General features: G+C 34.1%; 1 pseudogene; it reads left to right on the top strand.

Moving 5' to 3' along the window:
- The first annotated feature begins 649 nt into the window (after window positions 1-649).
- LOC150110149 (peptidoglycan-recognition protein SC2-like) lies at window positions 650-10297 on the top strand (annotated as a pseudogene).
- Window positions 10298-11907: the final 1610 nt, after the last annotated feature.

Raw genomic sequence — 11907 nt, 5'->3', positions numbered from 1 at the left:
TTCACCGAAAAACTACAAGAGACATACGATGCTGGGATTCTAGTATGGTAGGAGGCGATTTGTCTTTACTATCTATGCTGAAGTTGGAGGAAAATACCTATGCTAGAAGTACAAGTTTATCTATGGGTGCTATAATAATTGTGCTATCAGGTCAAGAGTGAGTGAGAGAGAGAGAGAGATGTGGATGTGCAGGGCCACAGGGCACAGCTTCCATTTGAACAGGAGACAAGTTTTTTACTGTTTGAATTTTGGAATCAGATTTAGATTTTCCGATGATCGTTTTGTGTTTGTTACGTGCTTCAGATTAGACTGTTGTTTGAAGCTGAAGATCTTGATTGCATTTTTTATTCAACTCCTCCTTTTCTCTTTCTGTGGAACCAGGATTTCCGATAGAATAGAGAAGGAGATCTTGATATCAGCGAGGATGATTTCTGTGTCTCGCTAAGAACAGTTGTTCAGGTAGGAGTGGAAGCAATACCCAGAGTATGGAAAGGAGAAGTTGAAATTAGGAAGGTCGTCGCACTTGGAACTGCTGATTGCTCAAGGACATGAGGCTGGGTGTTATTGGAGAAGGCACATGCTGTGAGATAGGAGAATACACAAATTGTGGTCTGAGTTTCCCTCAGGACAGGTAACCTCTACAGTATATATGGAAGAAGAAACAGTTAAAAATTTAGACAGTGAAAAGGGTTATCAAGAATTCAGGTATGTATATATACCGGTATATGATTTGCATTAGGTAATAGCTTATAACAGAAATTTCTACATGTCGTACAGTTCGGTCTATGACGTTAGAAAAGGGAATCCAGGTGAAACTGCGAATTAAGGTTGCTTGGGAAGATGACCTCACGATTTTGATGGCTGGAATGCAGATAGAGAGGAAGTGAAGAGGTCTGATTGGTTATCAGAGTTTGGAGACCATTAAATGCAGTACATGAATGTTACCAAATGGAGCTAGGAAGCCTTGAGTCAGAGGCGGTTAAACACAAGAGATTCTAAGCTAGTCATTCTATGGAAAAGCAATGTCAGATTTCACAAAGGTAAAGGTGCCATTTTCGTGAGAAAGGGAATTGTGAAATCTGTCATTTTGGCATTGAATGTGAATAGTAGTGAATATATCTGCGATTTGGGCTTATGTGAAGAGTAAGTTGTATGGTCTTGATTACTGCGAGTTTTGGCCAACGACGTTTGTTTTGTTGTTACTACTAAGGATAATTGTAAACTGGATGAGAAAGATCTATTAGGTTAGGGCAGGAGTCGCCAAACTTCTTTGATCGTCGAGCCATTCAAGAGTTTCTTGACTTTTTATCGAACCCTTCTATTTTACATTTTTATTACATAATTATAATAGGACAAGCAAAAAAGACGCTTATGTGAGTTTTAGATTGTTTATTTTATAGTTACAATGTTTATTGTATGTATAATATAGTATATATTATTATATTACTATTACTACTACTATTACTATCACTAGTAATATCACGGGTATTACTAGTGATATTAATATACTGGTATTAATAAACTACTGGTATTAATATCACTGGTATTACTACCAGCCCTGCTCAACTCTTTAACATAGAGAAGTTTAGTTCGTGAATGAATAACGATTGAATTATAATATGTTCGTTGATGAATTTTAGAACATTAACGCTCACTTTTATGTCGATGCGCAAAAATGAGAATGGGATCGTTTACGTGTAAGTATAAATAAATAAGCAACCGCGTACCTGTTGCAATCTGCCCCCCCCCCCCGCGCTGGCCAGGCGGTAACCACGACATCCGTTAATGGTAAATATGTCATTTTGGGCCTACTTGAGTGGCCTCCAACTATTTTCATGACCTTGCTCCATCTTACAGGTCCTATTCATGTCACTGTTCCCACGATCACTTTTAATTGCGTTGTCATTCAGGATGGAGGTAATCCAAGTCAACCGAATTAAATATTACTCGTATAATGATGTCTTATATTTTTCTATCGACACCTAACAATGGTCGACCCCTGGGGGTCAATATCGACCACTTTGGCGACCACTGGGTTAGGGTGATTGTGGTTTGTTTTGCATGTCGAATGGCCTGTATTATTATTATTATTATTGTTGTTATTATTATTTGCTGAGATTGGTTTTCGATGGAGATTCAGTGTTATTGCAGTATAACTATCAATGTTTGTGTGACTTGTCATAAATTCATTCTTAATTAGATGGAAGAACAGAGTGGCAATATGCGCAGTAGAGAAACTCTTGGAACAGCTTATTCAATCATCTTTGGACCCCTAACAATATCGCTCCATCCTTTTGAAGGCTAGGTGACGACATCTGTGCATAGTAATCCACATGCGATCTGATCAAAGCCCGATACAGTGGAATCATAATGTTCTTACTTCCATTTGAGCGAAATGTCTCCGACATTTTGCGTCGATCACCATCTCATATCGAAATGGCTCTAGCTGCATCATCATCATCATCATCATCATCATGAAGAAATGGCTACGATTTAAGGAGGAAGAATAAACAAAAATGCGCCTGTTCTGGATGAGACGAATGAGATAAATGTCCCTGTGGTTATCAACAATGCTTACGCTCTAAACAAGTAATACCTTTTCCATATATCTTCTTCTTCTTCTTCTTCTTCAACCTTTTGCTTCTGCCCACTGCTGGACGAAGGTCTCCCCCATGGTTTTCTGCCTTTCCCGTCCATCTCACTCATGCAATTTGTTCCAGTTCATCCCTCCATTGGTCTCCACTCTGTTGTTTTTCTAGTCCATCTTCCGTCACTCCATCTGACAATATAGCCAGCCCATATTCGCTAAGCCTGTTTAATGTATTTTGCAATATTTAAATATTTAAAAATTTCCAAATATAATGGAAATTTTTAAATATTTAAATATTGTAAAATACATTAAAATACATTATACATTCCAAATAGAATGTTAGTTATTAGTCTAATATGAGAATCCATATAACTAATACCTTTCTAAATAAAAGTGTTATTTCTAAACGGACTAATAGCAGTCACACCATGCCTAATCTGAATGTAGGAGTGAGCTGTCTTGATAGAAACTATATTGTTAATAATATAATTTGATCAGTCAGTTTCAGTGCAAGGATAACAGTAACATTTGCAGTTTGTTTGTGTGGGTGGGGGGGGGGGGTAAAATTTATAAAAAAAAACACTGCTCCGTACGTCACATTCATTGCACTTTTGCTCATACAGTTTGTATTCAGTCATAGAGGGGGGGGGGTTAATTCTTAACATTAATATATTTTTTAAATGCAAGTATTGGTGTAAAAGGAATACTAAGTATCGGATAGGCATATCATCTTCCTGAAAATTCACGATTGTAACCCTCGGTGAAAATTATTATTGACACTATCACTACTTTGACACATTATTGTAATCGTTTTCAGTGCAAAAGTAGATTAATATTGGCATAGGAGAAATTCAATACGTATTTATTATTTGTGTTAGTTCTGTCCATATGTAATAGTAATATATTTGTAGTTAGTCTCGGTGAGTTTTCCCTTACGTTATTGGGATACACAGTTTTAGTCTAATTAAAATTGAGTTTATGAAAAGAGTGAGAATGGGCTTATATAACCTTATTTAACCAGGGCGAATATTCCAGGTGTGCTAGGTGTGCTGTGCTCATCCACGAAATATCAGTATCACTGATATTGTATTTTTGCATTTATTCCCGTTAAAGACTCCTCTAATTGTTTGCAGATTTTGAAAGATTCCTAAAATTAAACACAACATACTAATGCTTCATTGCCCATTTCTACCATTATACCATTTGAGGATAATGAAGCATTAGTGCTTCATGAAGAGGGCACTTTTGGACGCGTAAACATTGCGTCACATTCGCGTTAACAACCCGGGTGTGCTTTCAAAATACATAAACCTTTGCGCCCTTTGATAATATGCAAAGAGAGCACAGCGCGTCAAATGTTTAGCGTTGTAGTATTTTTAAACGGTTTAGAAGGCGTGGCTAGGTGAGCTAACATTTTGAGCTCACCTAGCCACGCTTCTGAACGGTTTAAAAAAATACCAGCAGATATCAGACTGATAAGACGTACTAAAAAAAACTGATTAATGTAGGATTCCCGTAAGTGTGGATATTTCCGATAAAATGATCGGTTGTAATGAATTTTGAGTCTCGGTAAACAAAAAAAGAATTCTTGGAAAACGGAGCCAAATATGCACAGACCAAAGAAATACACATAACATGGGCAACAAATTTTACAACTTTATTCCTGTCATACTCTCTGTCTCCTCGTTAAGTTTTTTTTTTCAATTATGTCATCATAAATTCATTTATTCATGTCTATACTTTATACGCTTGTGCTATTCGCTCTACCCAGCAACTTATATGACACACATATCACAAATGTTAATTATTAATAATTCGTTTACATTAATGAAAGTATTTCTACTCACACTTATTCTTTCCTATTGTCACATTCTTAAAACAAATGGCTCATCTTTGAATATTTCAAATATACCAACCAAATATAGCATTCTCCTTCATTGTTGTTTTATAATAAATCCTAAAACAAACCAATGTCCCTCCCCCCCACTGCAGAAGTATTCAAAGTTATCTTGCAATTAATTGCATTGGACCAATTAAGATGAGCGCTGATGCGCTATACACTCTCGAAACTTTCATACATCGATAAAAAGTCAATAATACGGTAATATGCGTCCGCAGAGACAACGGGGAACCCCCCGGGATCGAGTAAAAAATTCCACAAAATATAATAGTAAAAGTAATTCAGATATGAAATCTTACACCTTCGAACATGGGACGCTTATTCTGTCTTAAAATTTTATTATGGGTTGACCTGTTTCAACCCACGGCCGGGTAGCCATAGAACACATGTTTTATTGTAGCAATAAAGTGTTTATGGTTCATCTTTTTCTGATTTATGAAAAAAATGAACTGTTGTGAACAGCGACAAGTGTTCGTTTGCCGTTTGTGTCTATTAAATCACTGAGTGAAGTGTGAGTTGAAAATTTATAGTGAAACAAATTTAAACAGAAAAATACATTTTCAAAAGTTAAGTGTATGTAATTTAAGATTATTTTACTTGTTAGTTTTAAATTGGTTAGTTAATTTTAAAAATGCCGGTCAATTTTTTTTATATATGAAATTGTCCTAAAAACTATTAATTCCGATTATTTTTTTCCCCAAGAATTAAAGATCATTAAAATCGGTGTAAAATGAAAATAATGTATTTATAGTTTACGTAGGCAAATAATTACATCAAAAAATCTAAAAAACTTTTATTGATTTAATTATTTAATTACATCAATAATTATAAATTAAAATGTATTGATCTAATTATTTGTCTCCAAGCTTTGCTCTCTCCCACCCCCACTGGAAAATTATCTGGTCCCTCATATAATATACAGGAATTTGTCTAATTTTTAAAAGATTAAGTTCCATGGAAGTTCGTAGATGGGTGAGGGTGGCAAACGGGCCCCACCCCCCGGGATCAACTTGTGAAAAAGAAAAAAATAAATAAATAATTAAATAAAAATTTAATTATTTGTCTCCAAGTTTTGCCCCCACCCTGAAAATATTCTGCGGACGACCATGTTAAGTGCTCTGGTGAAATCTGCATAGACAAAGTGCATATCTTGCTTTCAATACTTTGAGAATTTGGAGAAATAAAATCACTCAGATTAACGTTCATTCAGTCTATAAACGTACAACTACAGGCGCAGTTGTACTTTTAGAGCAAAACTGATATGCTAAGGATGGTGTTTCAGATCATTGACTTCCTTTAGTGACATCGTTTTTGTTACAATTGGAACAGACACTAGTCTGATTCTGAACTATGTTACAGGAACACCTAACACATGTGCGATGGTGGTATAGAATAGGTAATAATAATGCATCAATTCAATATGCAACTGATGATATATGGCCTAAAATAACTGCGCAAACGTTGTAACGGACTGTAGATGGAAATAGATATTGAGTATGTTATTTTGTTGTAAATGAAAATGAAATGTCAATGAAAATGTTAACTTAAATGTGGTGGTGGTGGTGGAGGTAGACGGTAGATGGCGTTGATGGAGATTATTCGTAATAGAGGTTCGGTGTCGTGGTAGAGACAGTTGTAGGTGTCCTCCCGCGACGAGTCTTCGGACTCCTTGGAGGTATCAGGAATGATAATAATAATAAATAATAATAAATAAGAATGCTATGTGCATATTGTAAATACCTGTAAATAGTTCTTCCAAATGTACATGGATGCTATTGTAAAAATAAAATATAAGGTTGGCATAGCTGCCTTCCAAGCAGCTGACCCACGTTTTCGATTCCCAGCTATCGCAAGCAAAGTTCTATTTTTTGCGAATTTATTAATAGAAATTATTCTCAGTTTCATTTTTAGTTTTTCTTCATAAACAGTTTCAGTGTTTCTTTTTTCTCCAAATATTATCAGTTATTAGTCAGATACTAAGAGAAGTAAATTTCTCAACGTAGTCTGACGTCTCAATCAGTCGCCGACTCAGTTGTATACACACGTGTATATACTATATATAAATTTAATGACAAGAATATGATGTCAACTTTTCTTATTATATTATATAATAGTAAATATTACTTATTAATAATAATCAGCAACAAAACAAGTAAGGCAGGGTTAGAAAGCATTATAAAATGGATGCATCCTTTTATAATGACGTCTGCCAAAATCGCAAATATTCAACAAGATTTTACTTTCCGCAAAACAGGAAGAAAAACTAAATATAAATCATATACGATCTAAGATGTGACGTTATTAAAAGGGAAAATAAGAAACTGTAATGTAACTTCATTGACATACTCGGGAATGTTTAATGGTTTATTTAAGAACTTTATTAGGAACTGCGAACTTTAATGTTCTTCTTAAATCACATTCTACCATGGATTTAGGCCCACTGGCATGTTGTAATTTATTTGCATCTTTTTTTCCCCTTCTTGTTATGCTTGACTTCTCTTTTCTGCAGATCGCATCAGAGTATTATCATTTTTGGAAGTCTCGAATTGTCCATTCTTTCATATTTTCGATCCATGTCTTCTTCATTTGTATTCCATCTATTTGTATGTTTTTTCACGGACTCTAAACCTACCATTCTGTAATTGTATTTCTGGTCTTTCTATTATTTTCTTCTCCTGTTGTTTTTGTGGTCCAAAATTTATTTTCTTACAACAGAGAAGATCGTGTCAAAACTTTATAAAATCTTATTGTTTTGTGCTTTTTAATATAGCTAAACCTAAAAAGCATCACTGAAAATCCCTGTTATCTTTATAAAACTGACATTTTGGATTCCGTTCCAGTTTTTATATATATCAACAGTACCCAAGGTATATGAAGCGTTAATGTGTTCTAAAATTTCATTTACAATCAAAATTTTACTTCCAACACTAAATAGCCAGGACCATCATTTTTCCTCTTGATAAATTTCACTGCAAACTTTTCTGAGACTATTATACTTAATGTTGGTAATTTTAGCTTTACAAGAAGGTCAAATGAAACAAAAACTGAAACGACTCGAAAATTTTTTGAATGGATTTCGAATTAAGGTTAAAAAAATCTTTATCTTTAGAGTACATATTTTATTCAAACACATTTCATATTATCAAATATGTTTGAAGTCAATTTATATTTCATAAAATGTGTTGGACAGTTATAAAGTTTATTAATATATGGAAAACGTTTAGCGAAGAAAAGTACGCAGGAGTAGAAATATGGGCAATTATTACATCGGAAGCAGTTATGGTGATGAAGAAAAATTTACATCTATGAAAGGCATATAAAAGTTTCGTCTGCATTTCCTGTATTCAGTAGAAAAATAATCTGAATTGGCAGCTATCCCGTCTCCTAAAGTAAGAAAGGCGCTGAGACATTTCCAGAGTTTCGAAAAACTGTTTCATTTATAAAACATAGCATTTCATCATAAAGCATGGAAAAAGCAAAGAAACTTACGCCTTTAAGCTTTATGCTTTAAGCAAAACATAAAGCATAAAGCATTTCATCATAAAAAAATGACGACACAAAATATAAAACATAAGTAGAACAGTGACAGGTGTAGCAACACCTGTCGCATTTTACAAAGGAGGGTTTTCTGATCTATGTGGTTTGCATTTTAAGTAAACTCAACAAACATCCGCCATAACTGTGGAATTGAAGTGTTTCAAAAAACTGTTTCATGTGCAAAACGTAATATTTCACCGTCAATCATTGCTTATACGTATGTCATTCGCTAGACATACCAGAGTGACAAACTCCATTCTTTGTTCAGTATTCTAAGTAGTGGATATAAATGCTCGCGAGTGTCTTTTGGAATCATTCAACTTGCGCTATTCCCTGAAGAAGAGCTTCTCATTACCTAATTCAATTTTGTAGTCTATTTCGATAAAATTTTAATCTGTTTATAAATTTAGTGGTGCAATGTTTTTTAAAATCCTAATTTCTCCACTGTGTTCAATGGCTTTAGTTGCATTGTTTGTGCTCGAATCTAATGGTAAGAACCTACTATTTTTAATCCACTTTACTAACTTGTAAAGAAATGATGGAAGAATAATAAAGGAACAAGGGAAATATTTTATTCTTCTAAATTCAATTATTTTGTTGGTATACTTTGTTTAATTCTTTCAATTTCGTGAATATTTCTAGGATGTCCTCGTGTGGAAATAGTTAATCGTAAGGGATGGGGTGCCAAGCCTCCTAAACGACCCCTTCAGAATACGGGCGCAGCCATATACGTATTTATCCACCACACTGAAGGTGCATATTGTTCCAACAAAGCCAGTTGTATAAAAGAAATTAAAAACATTCAGAGCTATCATCAAAACAAACGCGGTAAGTCTTTCTCAGATTACGTTAATATTCTGAAAGTGAATTTAAAACAGTTTAAAGAATGTTTTATTAATTCATAAATAGATAAGGAAAATAATGAAAGAAAATATGAAACAGAGAAATCGAGCGCTGTAAAATAACTTCTCTGAATATTGTGACTGATCATTTCGAAAACAAAAATAATGCCTACTTATGCTAGCAGGCATTTAATTTGCTGTCTGAGTAATAAGCATTTTTTTATCTGAATGTTTTAGACTTTAAGTAAAACTGTGAAAGAATTTCATAATTCTTTATTACACTATAAGAAATTAAGAGTGATATTATGTCGATATAAACTTTGGTAATTATGTTGGACCACTAATTTCAGTACACACGCTTTGCTTACATATTATGCCCAATGACCTTCTTTCACATGGACTCTGTACGCAATGGTGAGAGGAACAAAGATGATTTGAACAAATCAATGTAATCAGATGCCATATTTGTTTAGTTCTCAGGAATTATTTCGAAAGATGAGAAATAATTAACTAAAGAAAACCCAAATTACGTTGCATAGTAGTTTAACTCACATGTTATTAATAAATATATTCTATACACTAAATTGTTCGTTTTCTGTACTGCTAATAAAATTGTATCTTATATTCACTTGTCTTGTAAATTAATACATTTCATATTTCTTTCATTTTAGGTTTTTCTGACATCGGATACAGCTTTCTCATAGGAGGGGATGGTAGGGTATATGAGGGAAGGGGTTGGAAGAAAGTCGGTGCTCATACTCTTAACTACAACAGAGATGGCATTGGTATCTCATTAATGGGAAATTTCCAGAAGAGGAATCCACCTGAATCCATGTTGAATGCAGCCAAGAATTTGATAGCATGTGGTGTTCAGAAAGTAAGTATGTGAAACATCTCCGTTGTTATCTTATATTGAATGTTTTAGGTGTTATTTGAAAGAATGCTAATTGCAAGTCCATATATACGAGGGGGAGATCTCGAACGTTCTGATAAACACCTAGAACAAAAATGATATTAAAACAACTGATATAACAAAACGAAAGACATAGTGGTAGGCGGAGTTATTAGGGTAACTTATGTTCTTATATTCCTATGTCCCCATATGTCCTTTTTTGTGGTTATATCAGTGTTGCTTTAATATCAGTTTTGTTCTAGATGTTTAACAGAACTTTACAGATCCCTCTCGTATAATATTTGTAATTTACAAGTAACTATGGATAGCATATTCCTTAAAGTATTGTTTGTCTAAACCTCTCTGAGCTAAACTATATTTTAATTCTAAAGGGTGCAATAATCAAGAACTACCAACTGCATGGGCATCGTGACGCATCTTGTACTACTTGTCCAGGAGACAAATGCTACCAAATAATCAAGAAATGGCCGAAATTTAAACCAGGAAGATTACCAAAATATAGCTGTTCTGGATAACACGAGTCCAGTCAGCGATATTAGTTATTTGTTATTTAAAATGCTGAAAAATCGCAATGCTACTTGTCAAATGTTAACTTTTAAATTTGAGAAGTGATGTAACAAACATTGTGATGAAATAAATAAAATTATGATTCGTGATTAACGCCAGCGTATTCATTTGATTTGTGTGTAATCTAAAGACGTCTAAAACTTTCGGTGGGATTCACTGAAAAAATAAATAAAATGTAAAAAAATTGCTGTCTATCTTCACGTATTATGGACTGTTTCTTTCAAAGGGACGTTCCTGGTGGAGGAGAAAACAAGCATTACTGTTGCAAAAATATATATTCTGAATTGGAGGAATAACTAAATAGATCTAACATCTGGTCGATGATCTTCGTCATCAGAGAAATTCAATATATATATATATATATATATATATATATATATATATATCAGGATAACCAAGCAATTTTATATGCTTGGTTATTTTAACTCCTAATCCCAAGTATGCAAAGATCTGATCACTATTCTTTGTATTTTCCCATAATGTAAAAAGCACATCTCACTAGAAGATGTATACTGCAATGCATTATGGGTAGGGTCACTACCCAGACCGGTTTTGAGGTCTCCTCAGTGAGTAGCTAGACCCTAAATGCCAAGGTTTTAGTAATACAGAGCCTTATCAACTTTAGCTATATAAGTTGCAACAAGGTGTATTAATTTTTAATAAAAATCTGTGGAGGAGATATTGATGGGTAAATTTACCCAACTTTACAATGAGTTGCCCTAGTGTTGTACCATCTTTAGACTTGAACTTTGTTTCAGGCGCAAACTTAATTGTTTGCATACTTGGGATTAGGAGTTAAAATAACCAAGCATATAAAATTGCTTGGTTATCCTAATATAAAATATACCCAAGTTAAAAATTTATTCCCATCAATATCTCCTCCAGGGATTTTTATTAAAAATTAATACAACTTGTAGCAACTTATATAGGTTGATAAGGCTCTGTATTACTAAAACCTTGGTATTTAGGGTATAGCTACTCACTGAGGAGACCTCAAAAAAGATTGAAACCGGTCTGGGTAGTGGTCCCACCCATAATGCATTGCAGTATTGCAGTATACAACATCTTCTAGTGAGATGTGCAGTACGTTATATGGGAAAATACTAAGAACAGTGATCAGGTCTTTACCCACCTTTATTTACAATGAGGTGCCCTGGTATTGTACCATCTTTAGACTTGAACTTTGTTTCAGGCGCAAACCTTAATTGTTTGCATACTTGGGATTAGGAGTTAAAATAACCAAGCATATAACATTGCTTGGTTATCCTAATATACAATATACCCAAGTTAAAAATTTATTCCCATATATATATATATATGTGTGTGTGTGTGTGTGTGTGTGTGTGTGTCACACGCAGATTATGAAATCGCACAATTCACGGAATGCGCAACATTTTTGCTCATTCCATGAACTGTATAACGCGCTTGTACAGTTCGTGGAAGCCTAAAATATCACTTTATTAAGTTAATAATGATGAATTATCACATATTATGTCAGCCGCGGATCCTACAACTGACGCCACTAAGAAACTAATATGTTCAGTATCACGTGACTCAG

This window comes from Typopeltis vanoorti, chromosome 1, assembly GCF_054136105.1.
Source record: "Typopeltis vanoorti isolate ZY-2024b chromosome 1, IOZ_Tvanoo_1.0, whole genome shotgun sequence".
NCBI lineage: Eukaryota > Metazoa > Arthropoda > Arachnida > Uropygi > Thelyphonidae > Typopeltis > Typopeltis vanoorti.
The sequence above is the reverse complement of the archived record's forward strand: the minus strand, read 5'-3'. Positions and strand labels throughout refer to the sequence as shown.